Below are 6,943 nucleotides of genomic sequence, written 5' to 3'. Positions count from 1 at the left end.
AAGTGAGTTTGGGAGAGAGGTCCCTGGGAGAAGATTAGCATTGGGACAGGTGGGGTATTTTTCTCTGTGGGAGTTTTTAGAAGATTTTAGAAGTGACAGTGCCTGTTTTGGGATTCAGCAGTTTTGCTAAATGCAATTAAAATGTAGGGGTTTTTTTATAGTGATTTGAAAAATTGATGTGCATCTTAAAATCTCAGTGCTTAGAAGTTTATTTACCTATTATTGTTTCATTTAATCTGATGTTACAACAGAGCACTTCCATGATTTTTTTCATGTCTTTCTTCAAACACTAAGATCTATCTCAAATAACATCATGGTGTATACTACCAATTCTATTTATTCAATGTCATATCAAAGCATGCAGACCTCACCAACACACACTTTTTTGTTTTTTTCAGAAGAATGTAGTTTGATATTTATTTTAGTATAAAAGGTTTGTGCACAGTGTAACAAATACAGCTTTTACAAATCTGTTTTGAAAACGTGGTGGTTGTTTATTTGGGTTTCATACCCTCAAATACTTCATCCATCAGTTTTTTTACTTCTTTGTGTCTTATAACTGCTTGGCTCATACAGTCTTGAAGTTTAGTTCCAGTCAGTCCACTTCCACCTGGTTTGTGAAGACAACATAGCTTGCCTTCCTCGTCCATTACTACTGTTAAGGTTGCAGTTGCCAGATGTTCCTCCTTTTCAGTAGGGTCAACTGTAAGCAGAGTGTCATCAAACACAGCAAAGGAAATTGCAACCGATGAGTTCTAATACTCAAATAACTTCTCTTCTTTCAATGAACTTCTGCTACAGCAGTTTCTTCACTTATAGTAACTTCAGGCCACTGTACATTTTTTAAAGCTGCTAACAAAGCAAAGGTACAAGCATCCAAAATGTTTCCATCATGGTTGAGGCAAATGAGATCACAGTATAGAACCCAAGCAAGCTTTCCTGGAGAGATACATAAGTCCTCTTTCTGAATTATCTGAATTTTCAATGATACCTGTAATGAACTGGCTGGCCACTTGGGCCTCTTCTCCAGGAGGTCCAGACCGAAATCTCCAGGAACACAGAGGTGATAGATCCAAATTAGGAACAACATATCCTTTATCAGGGGCATCTGTTGGTGGTGCTCCAAATTCCACTTTAATTCCACAAATTACTGTAGTATTTCCCAGCTTCACTACAGAAGAACCATCTGCAGTACCAATTGAACCTACACTGACAGTTGTGGTTCTCAATTCACCAAGTTCTTTTCCATCAGGACGGCAGTTCACTTTCAAAAATCTCCTGTAATACTCCAGAGGTTCCACAGTTTTGAACCCAGATGGCATCTTCCACCCGCGGGTCCAACACACACATTTGAACAAAAATACACACTTTCTTTATTTTCTTTTTCTGTTCCTTCTCTCATTCCTTACAATTCTTTCATACACTGAGTTTGCTTCACCGTATTTTAAACTCTCCATTAATTCTGCAATTTTATTCATGGCTTATTACACTGTATATAAAAAATTAGGAGGGTTAAAGTGTTAAAAAATTAACTGATACTTTCCCCTTTCTTTGAACCCTTTGGTCCTTTCCAGAAAATTCAGGGAAGAGATAACACATCAAAATGCAAAGTGAAAATAAGTAAAGTCTTAGCTTTCGGGTTTCAAGATCCTGCTCTTTGGGGAAAGTCAAAAGAACTGAAGGCATGGGCAAAATATTTGGAAAACTACCCAATAAGTAAAGAATCAAGATGTCCTCTTGCTCATTAGATAAAAATTCCTTGGGCTGGGGGCATGAAGAAAGTTGGAAAATAAACATTGAGAGTTTAGAATGGGTGGGTCCCCAAGAAAAGAAAAAGGCCCATGTCCCAGTGTCATTGGCTGACTCTAGGTGGGTGGGGAGAAGGATGCACGAGGGGAGGGAATGTGGGGCAACAATAATCTTTAGCAGAATTGCATCTAAGTCCCAAGGGGCTTACACAGAACCAAGGCTTCAGACAAGGGCCCTGAGGATCAGGGTCACGGCCAGGAGGAGAACCTCTGAGTTGTCTGGTGACCTGGGCTTCAGTGCCCAGTTCACAGAGACATCTTGAGTCCTACCTGCTGAACTCATTCAGGTCTGGTGGCTTTCTCTGTCTTCCTTATTTCCCAAGAACCTCTTGGATCCCTGAGCAAAAGATTTCTAGGCCCGTGGTCCACTGGGATACAGGAATCTCTGAGGGGCCCTTTGCCATCTTTTTGGCACAAGGGAACTATTCTGTCATGAGATGCAAAAAGCTCTCTGAACCAACTCAGGTCCACCTGCCTCAACTCACCTTGCAGCCTGCACTCTTCCAGCATCTCAGACTCCACATGGAGGGGGCAATGGTCTCTCCACACTGGATTCCCAACCCAGTCTAGGATTTCTGTTCTTTCCTCATTTGCAGCCTGACCAGATAGAGGAGGAAGCAGGGAGCTGGAGGTCTTTCTTAGCTTTCAAAGTATGATCCTCCCAGAAATGTACTCTCAACATAGAGTACAATTGTGGTCCTAATTCATTAATTCATATATTTTCTATTACCTGAGTTTTATTTTCCTGCTTCTTCCTGAGGACCAAGCTAAGACTTATTTGGTTTATTTATTTATTTAAGTTGTGGCATCCTTTCCTAGAGGTAGAAATTGTAGAAGGTGTTAATTAAATCAGGAAGGTCCAAAAGCCCCATGAAACTACATAGAAAATATGAGTTAACATTTCAAAATATCATCCCCCCACAACTATTTGTGCCATATTTATTTAATACTTGTCTCTCCTGCTAAAATCTAAGCTCAGCGAAGACATCATTTTGCTCATCACTCTATCCCTAGCACCTTGTACATTGCCTGAAACACAGTAAGTACTCAATAAATATTGTTGAATAACTGAATAAATAAAATGATAAATGAAATACCTAAGCAATTCTTGTTACTATTTTGTGACATGCCCCACCATTCCCTCAGAAAGGGCCTTACTCGGTTTATTTTATCCATAACTAGCTCTGGAAACTACTGGTTGTAACCAGTGTTTAGTAAGACTTTTCTTTACTCCCTGATTTTGCAAATTTATTACATTTTTAATGCAAAATTAGGTGAGATCCAGAAATGTAGAGTTCTTTTTAAACCACTTGATCTGAGTGTGCTTTGAACATATGTATTGAGAGAAAGTACTTTTCTAGATTAATGGAGAATTTCCAACAAATTGACTGGCCTACAGTAGTTAATTTATTTATTTTTTTCTTGAATGTAACAATACAAAGTATACTGGGTTGAAATGGGAAACAGAGGACTCATGGAAACTTATTTTGTTCTGAGTATTATAAAGTAAGATTTTTTGAAAGAATACTTTAGGTTTTAGGTTATTCTTGGCTCAAAGCAAAGATTTAAGGTGAATTCACCTCTGATTCTTCTGTGAGGTGCTCTCTACACTCTGTTTCAGTAACAATTACCTGCTAAAAATTCCTACTCCCCAGGCCCTCGTACCTGCCTGTAGTTCTCATTGACCTAAATGGAGGTTAAATGTACGTTGCTGAAGGGAGAATTCCAGGCTCCAGAGAGTATCTCTCTTGTAAGTGACAGAAGTGTGTGTGGTGTGTGTGTGTGCATGCAGAAGCCACTAAACCATGTATTTTTACCCCTACAAGGAAAGTAAGTCAATTCTGGGAACTGAAAACTAGAATAAATATCTACTTCCAACTATATAGGACATGTAGATTCACAGAGGAAAATATTTCCACTCTAGTCATTGATTCCTTTAAAATAGACTGTAAGCTTCCTAAAGATTGTGTGTGTGTGTGTGTGTGTGACTACTAATCTGTGGAAAATCTGTGTAATTAGACTCAAAATGACAGACAGCAGCAAAAGAAGAGAGGTGTGTTTCCTGTAGATCATGTGGCATCAATGATGCTGTTTACACACCTTTACTGTGGGTCCAATTTGGACTTTCATCTCAAGGTAAATATCAGTTTAGTCATCCAGGTATAGCTTCATTAAATAATGTAAAATGCAACTTTGAAAAAACATTAAATACGTATTGAACACACATTAGATAAAACTGTAGCTAGTCGACCTATATTAAGTACTTACTAAGTACTTACTGTCATATTTTCACTTTTCTTTTTAATAGTTCCTTGATTTAGTTGAAAGCTCATGTCCTAGAAAAAATTTGGGTGGAACACTGAGCAATTAGCTAATAAATTTAATTGGTAGAGGAAGTCAGTCAACATGCTTTGGTATTTTTAAAATGGTTACTGAATATCTTCACTTCAGCTTAAGGAGAAAAAGAGGAGTAACTTTCCTAGATATTTCTACTGATGTTTATATGTTAAGGATAATTCCAGAGGCTTCTTCTCAGTGTTGGGAAAAGGCCATTTGCTTGTTTTAAATTCCTGCATATTTTTTTGCACTGATCACTCAAAAGTGTACTAAATATTCATTCATATTTGGAGTTCTTTAAATTGTAGAAGCAATCAGCAATAGTTTTCTAAAAGAGAAATAAAACAGTTGCATGAGTGCCACATCAGTCTTGGGCAACAGATCAAATTATGGAAAGTTTGAGTTTGTCCTGGCATTGACATTTCTAAAGCAGCCACCATGAAGTATAACTTCAAATGCAGGTTTTAGCAAAGACCACAAAATACATATTTATATTGTAGTTTTTCTAACTCTTCCCTATTGTTACGGGCATTTGTCCTGCCTTTGAAATTTTGAAAAAGAAAAGCTAGGAAGAAAGCTATGTTTTTTGAGGTATGTATTTTAGGTGTATGTGGATTTTTTAAAAAATACGGTGTGTTTTCCTCCTCCCTGTATTTCTTTCTTTTGATTTGATGCTTATAAGAGTATGATCATTTCAGGAGCACAACTGCAACCCTCATCATAAACTGAAAGGAAGTGTCACTTGTGGATGGGCTCTGTGAAAATAAAAGATTCTCAGTATCCAGGGGGTGCTCATATTCTTTCCCTTCCTCGGGAGATAGGTCTTGATCTTTGGAGTGGAGCCTTGTCAAATGTTATCATCAGGATGCTGCTAATGGATTAAAATCTCTTCCGTGTTGTTCATTACCTTCTTTTTAAAAATTTCCCTTCTTTCCTCTTCACCTCTCTTCCCTCACTTTTCCTCCTCCAGTTCTGTAAGTGTGCAAAAGCCAGAACTTCAGTCTTCGATAATCATGGCTTCTGGCATCTAGTGACCATTGTACTGTACATTTAAATAGAAAGTAAATAATGTCGCTAAATCTTCCAAACACGTGTCTACCTTTCTTGCTCTTAAGGGCGAGTGAAGAATGTTGAAACCAGAAGCTGTTAGAGAGATTTGGCCTTTTCCCAAAGATACGAAGTTCAGGTATTCATATTGACATTTGTGACGGATTTCTAAGATCCATGCATTATGTCTTCTATGTGGTGGAAGGAGAGAACATTTGTTTTGGCTGGAATATGACCAAATCTCATTAAATAAAGTTGAGTATATTCTTAGCCTCAATATGTGGTACTAGGAATATCTGCATTTATGATGGAATTTTAAAAATCTAACTTTAAAAGTATTGATTAAGACTGGGATAGAAAAACCAATTTTTGATTTATATTAGGAAATATTCCTTTATTTTTGTGGGTGAATTAAATGCATATACCGCCATCTTCCGCTTATCTCTATATATACTTTGAACAAAATCTAGTTCATGTAGGTTCATATAATCTTAAGGAAAACAAACTGATATAAAATTCACATTGGAACTCAGCCTGGATACCATTTATTACTTCAAGTAAGTATTTGAGATTCTATTCTGGGGCTGACACTGTTCTAGAAACTAAAGCTCTAAAGGTGAGAAGAGTGCCTGTGGGGTTTGTGTGTACGTGCGCACACACGTGCACAAGTGTGCATGCATGACAGCGAGAGAGACCCCTACATACAGAGCCTGCATTCTAGAGGGGACAGCATTCTGCAAAGGATTACAGAGATAACTATGAAACTGCCACAGTATAAGTGCTTTAAAGGAGAAGAAGGTGCTAGGAGACTATTGCCTAATTAGGAAGGTCAGGAACTACTTCCTGCCTGCAGTCAGGACTGAACTGAGATCTAAAAGAACAGCAGGTGTTCTTGCATGAAGGAAGCTGTGGGACGGGAAAAAGGAAAAGGGAGGAACACTCCACGGAGGGAAGACCCAGTGTGGCAATGAAGAAGGTGAAATACAAAAAGCAGGCAGAGATCAGGCTATGTGTTGAAATTTGAGCTTTCACACTAAAGGCAATGGGAAACCACAGGCATTTTAATCAGGAGAGGGGGGAAAAGGGAACAGTATGGCCAGAATTTGTATTTTGAAAGGGATATTCTGGCTGCAGTATGGAAAACCACATTGACTGTACATGGGTACCTTTCATGGGAGGTTCCTGAAATAATCCAGAAAGAAGAGATGAGAGTTTGGATTGGGATGATGGTGGGAGAAAAGAAGAGAGCAGAAAGGAGTCACTACATATTTATTTGTAATGCAATGGATATAGAAGCTTTGGAGAGAGGGCATTTTACAAAAATGTCCCTGGGTTACTGGATGTGCCATTGGTGCTCAGTGGGGAAAGGCAGAGGTGCTGAGGAAGAGGGCCAGGATTAAAGGAAAACCACATGTTTGGTTTTGAGTTATTGACTTTGAAATATCCAAGTGAAAATATCCAAAGAGCAGAGGGCTACAGGCCTGAAGCTCAGAGGAGAGGTCTAGACCATTGATGTACAACCGTACAGCTTTTGTGTGGTTTTGTGTGCACAACCATAATTGGCGTTCAAACCCATGGACCACGGACAATGTTGCCTAAGGAGAGATAAGAGGGAGAAGAAAAGAGGGACACAACCTGCCCGGGAAATTGCAATGTTTAAAGTATGAGAAAAAGGTAACATCAAAAAACCAAACCAATGGTCAGGAAGGTGGGAGGAAAAGAAGAAAGTCTCATGTTATGAAAGCTGAGGA

General features: G+C 38.6%; 1 pseudogene; it reads right to left on the bottom strand.

Moving 5' to 3' along the window:
- Positions 1-494: 494 nt before the first annotated feature.
- Positions 495-1,322, bottom strand: LOC115867037 (exosome complex component RRP43 pseudogene; annotated as a pseudogene).
- Between the last annotated feature and the right edge of the window lie 5,621 nt (positions 1,323-6,943).

Source organism: Globicephala melas, chromosome 7, assembly GCF_963455315.2.
Source record: "Globicephala melas chromosome 7, mGloMel1.2, whole genome shotgun sequence".
Lineage (NCBI taxonomy): Eukaryota > Metazoa > Chordata > Mammalia > Artiodactyla > Delphinidae > Globicephala > Globicephala melas.
The sequence above is the reverse complement of the archived record's forward strand: the minus strand, read 5'-3'. Positions and strand labels throughout refer to the sequence as shown.